Source organism: Cornus florida, unplaced genomic scaffold (genome assembly GCF_030987335.1).
Source record: "Cornus florida cultivar Cherokee Brave unplaced genomic scaffold, ASM3098733v1 CherokeeBrave_3.0.0_Hap2_Chr11, whole genome shotgun sequence".
NCBI classification, from domain to species: domain Eukaryota; kingdom Viridiplantae; phylum Streptophyta; class Magnoliopsida; order Cornales; family Cornaceae; genus Cornus; species Cornus florida.
In genome coordinates, this window is record NW_026775581.1 from 119,210,641 (window position 1) to 119,226,424 (window position 15,784).

The window sequence follows — 15,784 nt, forward strand, 5'->3', positions numbered from 1 at the left end:
CGGTCTTCATAGCTGCCCTGATTGCATAGGGAAAATATTTCTCGTCAAAGCGAGCACTGAACTCATCATAAGTCAATGTCATCCTCTCCTCTGGGGTGGTAACTGACTCCCACCACTGTAGTGCATCCCCGACTAGCTTGAAAGTAGCAAGCATCTGCTTTTGAACCTCCGTGCACTGAACCAAACGAAGATGACGCTCAATGTCTTGTTTCCACTGGTGAGCTGCTCTCGCATCGGTGGAGCCTGAGAACACAGGTGGACTCCCCTTTGTGAAAGAGCTTCTTGCCTTTTCCCAAGAATCCGTCTGAACCACTGGTGCTGATACAGGTGCCTGCTGAACCTGTGGCTGGCTCCGGAGTGCAGCTGTTACCCCAGCCTCTATAGCCCGAGCAACAAGGTCATTGAGGTGTGGAGGAATCTCTGAATCTCTGTCCCGGCCCTGAGTCTGTTAAACTTCCTCCTGCTCCTCCTGAAACCCTGGCATTTGCTGCTCTTCTTCCCTTTGTCGACGTTGTAGACGTTCCTGCTGTCTACGTGCCGCTCTCCTCTGTCGACTGTTCATGTTCTGTCCTCTTCCAGTGTTAACCATGCAGTTAACATAGAAAGACAGACATCAGTACGAGTTTAAACGAACCGTAAAAGAATTCAACGAATCCTAAATATAAGCTCTATATAAACAAAACGCTACGCGGAAGTCTTAATACGAAACGTCCTAGAGACACTTGAACCTGGAGTGCTCTGATACCAACTGTGATACCCCTCGGATCCGAGACACGGGTTGATCAGGCCCAGTCCCAAACCCGAGGGAATATCAAACAATTACAGTATTTTAAAGCGAACACAGATGACAAAATGAAACAAAAGTGATGGAATAAAACTGAAAGTAACATTAATTATAAAATCCTCCATGTATAACTGAAAATTGAAAATCCAATCCTCCAAAACTTCAAGGTTACAACTTGGGAATTCACTGATGGACCCCTAACCAAAAGTTCAACTGAAACTGAAAACTGAAAATAGTTAATGCTAGAAATATTGAGAGAAGTCCTACGTATCAGATGAAGGTGAGACTGTCCTCGACAAGCACGATCAAGCTCTAAGGCTGGAACCGTCCTGTACCTGAAAAGAATAATAAAGGAGTGGGTCAGACCCACGAGCAAGTTCTAATCTAACTGCAATCCATACAGTGACCCGATACGCAGATACACCGTAGACACCTCACAATATCTATCTAGTCCATACGTATAAATATATCCACACTAAGGGACATTCACCAGTCTTTAATAGGGGTCTCAACCTGAATAGAAGGCAACATGCGAATACGCATCCAAAGGTGGGCATGAGTACCTAGACCTAACAGGGTACACCTCAACCTATTATAACCAGCTACGCATCCACTGCATATACACACCCTAACCAACGAGTCTGAGACTCAAGCTCAACTCGTGGTACCATAACCTTATATATAAAGTCCGTCCAAATCCAGGGTATGCAGTTCAACTATTTATTAAACTGTCATACAATAAACCAACTAGTTAGTCATTCAACTTATTCAGTTGATATGACTTAACTACCATCCTTAATCCAGGAAGTCATCCAACTTGTTTACAGCTGATCTGACTTAGTCACAATTAGGATTTGATATCTTTCAATCCATTCCATTAATCCATTAGGTTAGGTTTATGCGTTTTGAGCTAAACCGTCCCTAGTATGTCACCGTCCCATACCGGTACATACCATCCTCCATATCCATGTAAATTACAACATATATAACAGTTCAATAATTTACAGACCAAAAACTACCATCCAAACAATTGTAGAAAAATATTTAAAGCTTCAGCAATTTAAATCCAAGCATTTAACCATATAGTTGCAGGAGACGATTTAACAAATCAACAACTAACATCCAGAGCATGCATAGACTAAATTTAATATGTTAGGGACTCCATCATGCATGTGAATAGGTTAAATAATCCTATTATTAACCAATAAATTGCTAAAACAATTCAGAAGATTGTTTAAATATTTCAGCAGTTTAAATCCAAGCATTAACCATATAGTTGCAGTAAACAATTTAATAATTCAGCAACTAGCCTCCTAAGCATGCATAGATCAAAATTAATAATTAAATGACCTTATCATGCACTTGAATGCATTCTAAAACAAGTTTTATAAACACATTATGTTCCATCAAATTGCTGAATTTTAATTCAACAATTAATTTAACTTCCATTTGTTAAGTGCCTTAATTTTTACACTGTTTGTCCCGACAACTTAGAATTAAACTTTACTCAATTTAGGGTCTTAATAACACTCAAAATTCATTCCTTGATCCCTCTGTAAAGTTCCAGATTCATTCAAACAGTCCCCATGCTCCAACAGTGAACATAGTATGTAGAAAAATAAAAAAAAAACGTAAAATAAATCAAAAATACCAAGGGAGCCTGCTCCAGAATTTGGAGCAGGCTCTTTTCTAGCCTAGAGCCGGCTCTAGGACTCCCTAGAGCCGGCTCCACTTTGTTGTGGGAGCCGGCTCCCACTTCCATGGAGCCGGCTCTCACTTCCTCTGAGAGCCTTCGTCCCCGGTGCGTCGTTTCAGCTCTTGTGCTCCTTCTCCGGCTTATTCCTAACCCTCTGTTAGTCTCTAAAACTAATCTTAGGACTCGTAATTTAGTCTAGAAGCATTCCCCAAGATTGTTTACAATAGTTTTGAAAGCAATTACAGAGTTTAATCAAGCCATTTAAACTAGCGTTGTTGAAGAACGGCACTGAAACTAAATTGCAAGATCAGTTTTATCCCAACCCCTCTGTTCTTGCTCCAATTTAAATTTGAAGTCTTAATTTACATCTTGTATCCAGTCAGACCTTGGTTGATTTCAGTAAGATTCAAAATAAAAATTAGAACAGTGGGACGTTATGCCAAAACAGAGTCAAGAAAACATACGCGCTATAATTATTTTGTAAATAAATTTTGCACAGATAAAACGATCAAGCAAATCATATATCAAACATGCATGGTTCAGTTTAAGGCCAATTAATCTCCTAGAGACTGTCTAGGTGCACAGAACACAAGCCAAAGGGAAGGAGAAAGAGAAGAACTTGCCTATACAGTTTTATAAACAGAACCTTGACGCCGTTGTTCTAAGCTTTCCGGCAACCACTGACTACCTTCTAGCCTCCTCTGGTTCTGATCTAATCCACCAAACACCTCCCTTGGTCCTCTCTGTTATTCTCCTTGACAGACCGTTACGACGCTCTGTTCTCTCAACTTCTCTCTTTACTGTATACGGGAATATGGTAATAGGGTTTTAGAAACCCTCGGCAGACGTATACCCATATATTTATAGAGTTATACCAAAACCCTAAATTAATTAAAGCCCTCACTAAATCCTAACCGGCCCATAGAACTTAATTAAATCCTGTGTCGGCTAAAGAAACTAAACCCTCAATTTTGAAAAATCGTTAATTAAAATACTTCCTAAATTACTTCCTAAATTAAAACCTTTAATAATCAATTAAATAAATAGAATGCAATTTAAACAAATAAATAGATACCAATTAAATACACGTCACACAGGTAAACAATTAAATAAAATAATTAAACCAAATAATCATGCAAAAATACAATAAAAATAATAAATAAATGCCGAGACTATCCTTTTAAAATTAGGGGTATTACAATTCATCCACCACCTCGCTCTTTATCTCTCTAAAAATAATTTTTTTTAATCATGAACAAGAACGAAATAAAGGATCTAATAAACCCATCACAATTTTAGTTTGGCACCCCTGGTTGTTTTGTATGTGTGTGTATATATCTATATACATATATGTGTGTAATTTTGTGTGTGTATATATATATATATATATATATATATATATATATATATATATAAATATATGTTTGGCTGTTTTCTATATCTGTATAGATATAACTGCGTGGAGTTGGGTTTTGTGTGCTGGTGGTGGTGGCAAATCCGGTGATTGGGGATGATGATGGTATGATGTGAATGAGGAAGAGGAAAAGGAAATTGTATGTGGGGTAGTTTGGTCACAAAAATAATCAACGGAAGGTCAAAGGGTAACATAGTCATTTAACATCTCAAAGTACTACAGCCCTACCAAAAATTGACATTTGGGGTTTAAGTGAAATGTTAAATCACTAATTCAAATATAAGTGAAATCTAAACCAAAATGTTAATCTAGCTGTAAAATGACATAACCTCAGGGGGTCTGAGTGTAATTTACCCTAAAAGATTAGGGTGTTTGTTGTTTGACACAAAGACGCCCCTTTAATTAAAGGCAGAATAGTCTTTTCACACAGCATGTATTTCTACTTATTAATTTATTCTATTGACATGAGGATATTATCGTCATTTTAAGTCTTGATGGCCTATTTGTACCAAATCAATAGTATAGGGGGTTGTAAAATACATATGGACTTTTTACACTATATCAATAGTAAAGGGATTTTTTGCACTTCACCAATTAAAATATGTTATGTTAGATCTAATTTTGTAAAGATGTGCAAATACTCCCCTCAAATAACTTTTATGTGAGATGTGACATAAAAATAAATGTATTATTCCTTTTTACTCTTTTAATATTTCAAAAATACCCCTTGTTAATTTATTACAGGGTAAATTAAACTGACATCTCTTGAAGTTTTAGTCAATGCCACTTAGGAGTCGATCAATAACATTTTTTACATTGGCACACCTGAGGTTTAAAAAATATGCTTTGACACCCCTCCAGAGACCATATGAAATTATCTTTTAATCATTTGACTCGTCAATAACTCCATTTAAATAAAGAAATTACAAATTTAACATCTTAACTAATTTTAATAGACCAAACTAACATTTTTTTTTCACTTCTATATAGATATAATTTATATATAACAATACTTATACCATCATATATCCACCACCACCATCACAATATAAAAATAAAAAATAAAAAAAATAAAATTATTATTTTTTTTTGTGAAATAGCCATAACTGTATACCACCACGGAAAAAAAAAAAAATGATAACAGTCATGGCTAACTCATACTTATATGTCCCAAATGCCACCAGAACCACCACTACACTAAGACAACACTACCACCACCACCAAACCAAGGCAACACCACCAACGCACCCAGATGCTACCAGAACCACCACCACAATAGAAAAATAAAAATAAAAATTTTGAAGTACCCTGATAACCTAGATACCACCGTAACCACCACAACCACACCCAAACACCATAACAAACACCACCAAAAAGTAGAAAAAAAAAAAAAAAATTGAAAAAAAAGAAGAAGCCATGACCAGCCCAAACCCACCATAACTGAAAAATAAAAAATAAAAACCCATGTCTAACCCATACAACACCACTACCAAGCACCACCACGATAGAATGGAAAAAAAAATTAAAAAAAATAACAATGGTTATTTTCATCCTACCATTCTCATCAATTATTTTCTCTCATCTCACACCCATTTTTCTTCTCTTACTCATCTAGGTCATCTCAATCACAAATCCAACACTACCACACCGTAACATTTTCTCCCAAATTATGCATATTAATTTGCCAAAGCCGACATCTCTTCCACCTCCAGTTATGTTCCCCTCAATTGGCCATCGATAGCTCCTCCACCGGCAAGAAGAATGACGAGGGGTGCAATTTACCCCAAAAAATAAAAATAAAAAACATAGTAAGAAAGAGGAGAATGATAGAGTTCGAGAAGAGGAGAGAGGGAGTGTCTTAATTTGATATGTTGTGCTATTTACTAGCATGGCTCTTCAACTCTAGGCTCATATTCTTTCTCAGGAAGCTACGCACTAAATGGGCGGCTAGGTATTAAAATGAAGAAAAAAAAAAATGGAGTCAGATTATGGTAGATAAAGAAGCTTAATGATGAGGGTAATTTCGTCAATTAACATAACTGATATTTTATAAATTATTTGAATTAAATAATCAAGAATAAATATGACATTTGAAATCACAGGTGTCATTGTTAAGAAAAACCATTGACCCGCATCTGAGTGACATTAATCAAAATCTTAGGGGGTGTCACTACAATTTACCCTTTATTATATATTTACCCTTTGAACCCATCTTTCTCTACTCTATTTTCTACTGGAGTATTGCACGTCTGTCCAACAATTTCACATTAGCACTTAAATATTCTCTCTTACACAAACATGGCATCATCTTCAATTTCAAGAAATTTTCTTATTGACACACCATGTTCAAGTTCAACCTGTCCGACCATCCTGCTTCACAAGTGGAGTCAAAGACAACTATTTTAAGCGTGAAAATTGGTATATATGGGTATCCGGTTAAATGTGTCTATATAAACATGACGCATTATTATTCGTGTCAAGAAATCTTGACACAACTACGACATGATTATATACAGGTAACACGGTATAACCTATTAACTCATTTGATAAGTGGGTCAAGACTTGACATGACACGATAAAACACGTTTAAGTCATTTTTAACACGAACCCATCATGTTTATCCGACACGTTAAGTTAAATAAGTCATTTTTAACACGAATATGACATGTTTATCTGATACATTAAGTTAAATTGGTTGATCGAGTTATAAACGTATTGGTGTGTAAAAAACAAATATAATACTTTTAATTATCGTGTTAGTACGAATCGACACGATTACTATCCGAATATGATTAAGTCAAATCCGAACTCACTTATTTTGCATTATGTGCGAATTGTGTCAAATATTATCACCCATAATTTGAGTATTTAGTGTTATAAAAAAAAAAATGAAGATTCTTTGTTGAGTAACAAAATTTGATGGTAAAAAACGTAACAAAATGGACAAAAATAGAACTTTATCACCCCTAATTTGACTATTTAGTGTTATAAAAAATAGAAATGAAGATTCTTTGTTGAGTAACAAAATTTGATGGTCAAAAACGTAACAAAATGGACAAAAATAGAACTTTATCACCCCTAATTTGACTATTTAGTGTTATAAAAAATAGAAATGAAGATTCTTTGTTGAGTAACAAAATTTGATGGTCAAAAACGTAACAAAATGGACAAAAATAGAACTTTACTTTCTTAGCATGGTTTGAACCATTCCAATAAGGCAATAGCAAATGACAAGCATGAAATTTTGTTGACTTCGAACTATTTTCATCTTCTTACCCAATCACGCGTCTTTATATTCATTCTAAATTCTTTTGATATTGTTTTTATTTCGAATATGTGGGACCAAAAACTGCATGGTAATTTGGTGAATTATGGAGTTTGATTGCCGTCGAAAAAAAAAAAATTGGAAGAAGAGAAAGGTTCCTTTTGGAAACTTCAAAACATGGTCAACACAATGTTAGCCGTTGACTCTGCTACTCTTCCAGTCTCTCCCCCCTAAGGTGACCAAATTCTTTATACCAAGTCTATGCATGCGAACACCATTAAAATTGTCCCTTAGTGTGGGAATTTTTTTTTTTTTTTTTTTTTTTTCCCTCAGAGCAGGTCCAATAGCGGACAATTCCGCAATTTTCGGTCTTTTCTAGCGATTTAGGCGGTTCAATGGGATCTCCAAAAATGTAGGTTTAATTTTTTGGTCGCGAAATGTGGGTTGTAGTTTTGGCGACCCTGCTATCGTTTGCGGGCCTCCTTGCATGGATCCGCTTGTTTTTTGCTTTATTTTTTTAAAACCCAAATCATTGTAGCCCTTAGCCTAAAATTGGGTTAAGGGCGTGTTTGGCGGTAATAAATTTCAGAAATCAGTTTTGGAGAGTTTTTTTGGCCTTTTTTTCTTTTCTTTTTTTTTTTCAACAAAAATGAATCAAAGAACCGTTAGGGCACTATTTAGCTGAGTCCACACAAACAGTGCCTTAAAATCTTTTTTGGGTAAAAAAAAAGAGAAAGAAAACGAGAAAATTGTATTTTATAAAAAGAAAAAAATTCAAGATTTCTATTGACATTGTAGCTTTTTTTAGGAATTGTTTGGCTGATCCAAACAGTGTCTTAACATCTATATTGACCCAAAAATATATATATTTTTTTCATTTTTCCTTAACAAAATGAAATTTATTTTTAAACAATGAAAATTGCCTTTGTTTTCAATTTTCATCTGTATAAATAAATATATAAAATGATAATGGATATAGCCATAAGGAAAAGGTTTAAAAAAAAATTTAAAAATATTAATATTTTTATAAAGCAAAAATGCACCATTAGAACACTTACAATAGCTAAAATTTGGAGTGTAAAAACGCTGATACTTCTGAAAATGTTGACCTAGCTTATAAAAAATGTTGATGTGGCCAATATGAAAATTCAAATTTTAGAAACTCCATTGGCCAAATTTTACCACTACTCTGGACCCACCACCATGAGGTAGGTCCTACAAAGAGATTTTCTGTACATGTGATCATAATTCAGGTTCAATTTAGATGTGGGCCACTTTCATAGGTCCAATCAAATACTATAGTTTCGTGATGAAACAATTCCCAATTACATCCGGTCTCCTTATGATCCAAAATTTCAATTAATTAATAATATGAGGTTCAAAGTTATGTCGATGTGGTCCCTTCCTGCAAGAGACAAATAAATGAATTAAAAAGGGAAAAACAAAACGCGTTTAAGCCGTTGGATCGAAGACCAGGGAATCAAAAAGTGAATGATGTCCTGCATGTAAGCTGTGTTAAAGTTGAACAATAGATAATGAATTAAAAAGTGCAACTGCATAGATGTTTTATAAAAGAAAATTAACTTTTTTTAAAAATAATAATAAATCATTATTAAAGACAGATAGAAAAATTAAATTAAAATTATTATCTTAGAACTAAGTATGATATTAAGTAATTGAAATAATATCAATATATATATATTTATATAATGTATAGACGTTTGATATTGTTCATTGGTAATTTAGAAATTTATCTACACGATACATAGTTTGATAATTGAATGTGAAGAAAGTAGTTACTAAAAAAAACATAACAATTATATTCAACGACATGTGAATAAATTAGTAGGAGATTATTTTGGTTATGGGTAAATGATATTTGTATGATTTTATATTTTATTCAAACAAATATATATATATATATATATATATATATATATATATATATTAATAATCTCAAACAAATAAGAGAGTTATTTGGTATGAAATATAGACGAGTAACCCAGTGAATAGTTTTAGGGAACTTGGACATCCTAAATTGTTGACATGGAATGTTATTGAGAGCTAGTTTCGTTTGGATACATATGAGAGAGATTGGATGCATAGGAGAGAAAATAAAATAAATGATAGTTATAATTTATATTTATGTTTGGATGGATAGAAGAGAAAAAAGAATGAAATGAAATGATAGTATTCTTTTTTTTAATATAATAGAGTAGAGAAAAGAAGAGAAATGATAACAATCAAATTACTATCATATCCTTTTAAATAAAAAGAATACGAGTGAAATAATAATTTTTTCTTTTTAATTGTTAAGAATACTTTCAGAATTATAAAAATAATACTTAAATAATATCTTTTCTCTCCCTATCTTTTCATTTGTGGAGAGATAAGATATCAGGGTCCCATCTTTTCTTTTTTCTCATTTTAAATCACTCAAATACACTTATGCTACCAAGGTTATGAGAGTTCGACTGGAAGGTTCCTTGTTACATGGAAAAAAGAAAATCGATAAGAGGGTTAGTTGCAAAAATAGAGTAGTACGAGGGTATTTAAGACATATGAATGTGGTGTGTGGATATACATACATACATACATACATATATATATATATATATATATATATATAAAGCTTACATCTTCGTGCCATCTTCGTTGCACCAACACTACAGCTTCACTCAGAAATCTCATATGATACAACACCCTCAAAACACACTCAACCCCTCATAAAGCAAAAAACACGCAGAGCAATAGAGAGAGATTGTATCGGAGAACCGGCCTCAACCATCAACCAGTCTCTCTCTTATTGAGAAAGGGAGGATCAATATAATTATAATGGCGCCAAGTACTGAACGTAAAAGTGAGCACCAAAACCAGAAGGAGTTGTCGGACTCGGACATGGCGGCCGTGGCTGAGCTGCTCATTCAACTCAGCCGAGAAGATGCTGCTCATCATCAACACAACAACAACAACTACAACAACAAAAGCAAAATCAGAGAGAAGACGAATATTGATCAAGTAGTGGAAACAAAGAATGATCAATATTCAAACCAAAGTGATGATGATGATAAAGTGATGATGATCAAGAGAGAAGATGAAGAGAGTCTGAGGCCCAGGAAACGAAGGCATCGATCCATTGATCATATATATATGGTCACCACGCCTTTGATTAATGATGCTGCTATACAGTACTGCTGCAGGAAGATAAGATCTTGAAAACATAAATAAGAGGTTTGAATAATTAATTAATTAGCCTTCTTTAATTTGCAGGAGAAATTGAAACTTGATTTCTTTTGCTAGCTTGCTGTGATGGTTCATCTTTGAAATTAATGCTAAGTCTTTTTCTTTTTCTTTTTTCCTTTCGGCAAATAAATTAATGCTAAACTTCGAGGTAATAACATATATATATATTGTTTGTGATGGGGGTGGTGAACTGGTGATGTTGAAGCTGAAGTTTTTTTTTTTTGCATTATTTATTTCAATTCTAGACAACTTTTTCATGATAATTTGAATACTGGGATTATTTCAATTACTAATTAAGAGTTGGAGTATAAATGGGTAGAGAGAGAGAGATTTGCCCGAGGCAAGTAATCACAATATATATATGTTATACTCTCCATTCAAGGAAGTAATGTCGTTGATGCCAAAATATAGATCAAGCTAAAAGCATATATTGTTGGAAAAATATATACTTAATGTGACTTTTAAGATATAACAACCCTTATACTAATATGTCATGAGATAATTAACAATATGCTAATAAATCATTAATTAAATATGCAACTCTATATTTAATTAAATATGCAAAATAAAGCAATAAAATAATAATAATATGCAATGAATGAACCTGAACCGAGGCTAGTATTGGATACTATGTCCTTAAGACAGATTCGCCCCGCTATGGTGCTAACGGACTCAGTGGCGTCTATCTCCCAGGATACAATGGTCTACATCCACCAGTAGCAGCACTACAAACTCGTGGATACGGCGAACCTTCTCCGTGTAATACTCTCTATGACTCAAAAATGCATCTATGCTATATAAATGCTGAATTGGGTGCAATTCGAATCAAATGGTTCGGACCAATCTTAATATGGCTCAATGAAATTGGTTTAGGGTCTAAGTGGTTCGGACCACTCTGAACCCACTTGGGTTGGGTTCAAGTCTAGAGAGGGAGATAGAAGAAAATGAAAAATGAATTAATTGCAAATGATCCAAAGGGGGGTATTTATAGAAACAGAAATGCCTTTTCGAATGGAGTGCGTCTTTTCATCATTGGACACAACCATTGCAATAGGTTGCAATGGTTCACATGGTGTCTATTCACCACTAGACACATTCATTCCAATAGGTTGCAATGGTTCACATGGTGTCTGTTCACCAATAGACACATCCATTCCAATAGGTTGCAATGGTTCACATGGTGTCTGTTCACCAATAGACACATCCATTCCAATAGGTTGCAATGTGTCTTTTCGAGTGGGTGCAACTATGGGTTATGATGGTTCGGAAAAAGGTGTAACCCTTTGGAAAAAACTAAAAGTGGTTTTTTAATTTAAAAGGTGTAACATTTTAGAAAAACTAAAAAGTAGTTTTTTTAATTCAAAAAACCAACCACCCAAAAACCCCACTCATTTGTGAAACTCATTTAAATAAGCCCAGCCCAAAATTAAGCCCAATCCAAAATTCCAAAAAAGAATAATCTGGACTTTACAATTAGGCCCAAGCCCAAGCCCAAATCCTAAACTCAGCTTATTTAAATTTCAATTTGTTTCAACATTTTTTCCATGTGGGACAAACACTTCCCACATTTTGCATACCCATTTAGGCTTATCAAAACACTACACTTTGGAGCTAATTTCTCATTCATCCGGAAATGGATTTCAGAAAGTAAATATACCACGTTCATCTCCTTGCGGAGAGAAACGTGCTTGTCTAGAGATCCGTAAAAAATTAGTAGCGGAATCTATTTCAAATCTCATCCAAAGTTTATGTTTTTAATGCCCCCGTTTCCAACATATATATATATATATATATATATATATATATATGTATTCGAACCAGTTCAGAGTTTTCTTTTGAGATTGCCGTAATCGTATGAATCAATAGTAGTAACAGTACTATTAACTATATCATCAACTTCTAACGATTGAGCTTGTAATTGTCACAGTTACTGATTTCCATCCAAGCTTAATTCCACACATTTACATCACCCAGTTTGTGTTTTCCGATTAGATGATGGTTATGTCTGAGCAATCTTAATTTCTGTTCAATATTTTTTTTAAAAAATCTCGCTGTTCAATTGAGCTAGACAAGCTACTAGTCTCTCTAGCCTCTACCATTAATCTCGAAACCTTCAAATTAATAAGTTCAGCGATTGTATGATAAAAAATTGATAGTAGTTATGAATTAACACGATGAAATGGGCATGCTACATTCTTTATCGGAAATTACGATGATACTACATTATTCCTTAAACTTGATCTTCAAATTTTTTAGAAGCTGGAGATGAAATTAGATTGAAAATTTATTTATGATCGACTTCAGACACATTATGGGACGCCCACCCTCAATAAAGTTTGGAGGGTGGGAAGGACTGTTTGCATTCGTCAATTGTAGATTATTTAGGTTTCTTTTATATGTATTTTCTACTTATTTATATATGATTGTAACCCCAAAACTAGGTCAAGTTTAGTTCCTGAATGGTTGAGTACTGAAATTAATAGAGAACACAAAGCACATTAATTTAGATCATTAGAATTAGCTAGGGTGTTGAAAATATTTTTTTTGGATAAATAATGGGTTTTGAACTTAATTTCCATGTTTTCTCTATATTACTCTCATCTTACATAAGTTATTAAAAATAAAAAATAAAAAAGTTTTTGTGTTTGATAAAAATAGGAGATAAAGAAAATGAAATGACCATACCAGCTAATTAGATGGCAAAAGAAATGGAAAGGAAAGAACCAGTCATAGGGGCAAATACATAAATTAGGGATGTGAAGTTGGTGGCAGATCAAATTGTCTTTCGGATTATTTCACATGGTATAATATTGTTTGTTTTAGGCTCAATCTCACACAGTTTTACCGTAGGGTTTTGTCCCAAAAGGCTTTATATATCAATTAGAGTGACAAATTTCATTATTTTACCGTAGGGTTTTGTCCCAAAAGGCTTTATATATCAATTAGAGTGACAAATTTCATTTCTTCTTTACACACTCAGGCGATGTGAGATTGTGTACCTGCTACTCGTCTTGTGTGATAGCCTGTCAGTGCCTCTTACACCAGCACTAACCCACGTACACACCCACAAAATCGCCATAGAAGTACGATTAAAAATAAATTTATAAGTGTCCTATAGTAAATTATAAAAAAAAATTAAGATTTTTGACATCATGAACAAAAATAAAATAAAATAAAATTCAAACAAGAGAGAAGCTTTAAACCCTAATTTTCCTTTTCATCTTCAGAAAAATGGTCAACATAACCTTATCTGTTGACTGTGCTCCTTTTCTAGTCTTTTGTCACGTGAACACCATAAGTGGCCAAATTCTACCACTAATCTGGAGTCTGGACCCCACCATAGGGTCCAATCAAATATGGGTTCTTGTGAGACCATTCTTATGCCTGACCACACGATTAGACCTAGTCTCCATTTGGTCAAATAAATTAATAATAAGGGTCGGTCCCACAAGAGAAACGTATACCAGGGAACAACAAAACGCGTTTAAGCCGTCAGATTGAAGACCAAGTAATCAAATGTGAATGATGTCCTGTAAGCTGTGTGTTAAACTAGAACAGATACTTCACGCAATCAAAATATTGAATAAAGTTAAAAAAATTAATTGTGTAATAATTATCTTTCAAAAAAAAAAAATATTAATTGTGTAATAATTTGTTATAAAATCACATGATCTAACACTAATATTCTAGATCATATAGTAATTTCTTAAATAAAATAATAGAGAATGAATTGTGCCAATAAAAGTGCACTTTTTCCTTCTTTTTTTTCAATCTTAGAATTAAGTATGATACTAAGTAATTGAAATAATATCAACATCTATAATATAGATTTACTCTTTAAATTTATATAAAAAGTAAATATGTGCATAATTACCATTAAAAATGTGGCTAAAGATAAAAATGTGAATAGACAGGCTTGATAAAGTAACAAATCATATATTAAAATGAATTCGGTAACTACAGAATTTATAGTCCCTAAATCACTACTCTTGCACACAGGGGACGGATCAAGAAATTTATATAGGGGGTAAATTTATATAGAAGAGTTTTTTTCATAATTTTAGTGGGAATAATTTAAAAAATTTATAAATATAAATACCAAAAAAAATACAAATTTAAAAGTTTAAAATATAATATCAAAAAAATTGGGCGATGCCCCCACTTATTCGCCCACATTAGATCCGTCCCCGCGTCTAGGTCACGTGGTTGGATGGTTCCTCGTCATTGAAAACAAAGGGAAAAAAATAAATTGGATAAGAGGGCAAGTTGCAAAAAATAGAGTAGTACGAGGGTACTTAAGAAACTTAACTATATATATATATATATATGTATGTATATGTATAAAGGCTTACATCTTCGTGCCATGTTCGTTGCACTAACACTGCAGCTTCTCTGTAGAATCTCATATTATACAACACGTAACCTACGCCGAATCCCATATAGCACAAACCTTACAGAGCGAGAGAGAGAGAGAGAGAGAGAGAAATAGGTTTCAATCAATCTCCTCTCACCCTATTCTGGTTTCTTGTGATCATCAATGGCATCAACAGTACGTAAAAGTGAACCCCAGCTGAAGGACTGGTCCGACTCGGACATGGCGGCCGTGGCTGAGCTGCTCATTCAACTCAGTGGAGAAGATGCAACTCATCATCAATACAGCAACAGCAACAACAACAACAACAACAACAACAACAACAACAAAACCAAAAACACGGCCGAGAGAATCAGCAATGATCATCCAAACCATAGTGATGATGATGAAGCGAAGAGAGAAGATGAAGAGAGTTTGAGTTTGAGGCCCAAGAAACGGAGGCATCGATCCATTGATCATATATATATGGTCACCACGCCTTTAATTGATTAATGATGCTGCTAGAAGAGTAGATCTTGATGAAAACACCCCCTTCCAGTACTTGCTTTTAACTTTTAAGAGGCCGGAGTTGTACATGTAAATAAGAGGTTTGAATAATTAATTAATTAATTAGCTTTCTTATATTTGTGTAAAGAGAATTTGAAACTAACATTTTTTTGCTAGCTATAGTTTCTTCTGTGATTGTTCATATCTCAAAGTGCTTGTGATGGGGATGCTGATGCTCATCTTCTTCTTCTTCTTTTTATTTTTTATTAATTTTTTTTTATCCTTTACAATTCTAGACAACTTTTTCTTGATAATTTGATTATGTTAGTGTATAAGACTTTTAAGATATAACAACCCTTATACTAATATGATATGAGATAATTAATAATATATTAAGAAATGATTAATTAAATATGCAAAATAAAGTAATAAATTAATAAATAATAAATAAAGAACCTGGATCAAGGTTAGTATTGGATACTATGTCTTTAAGACAGATTCGCCCCGCTATAGTGCTAACAGAC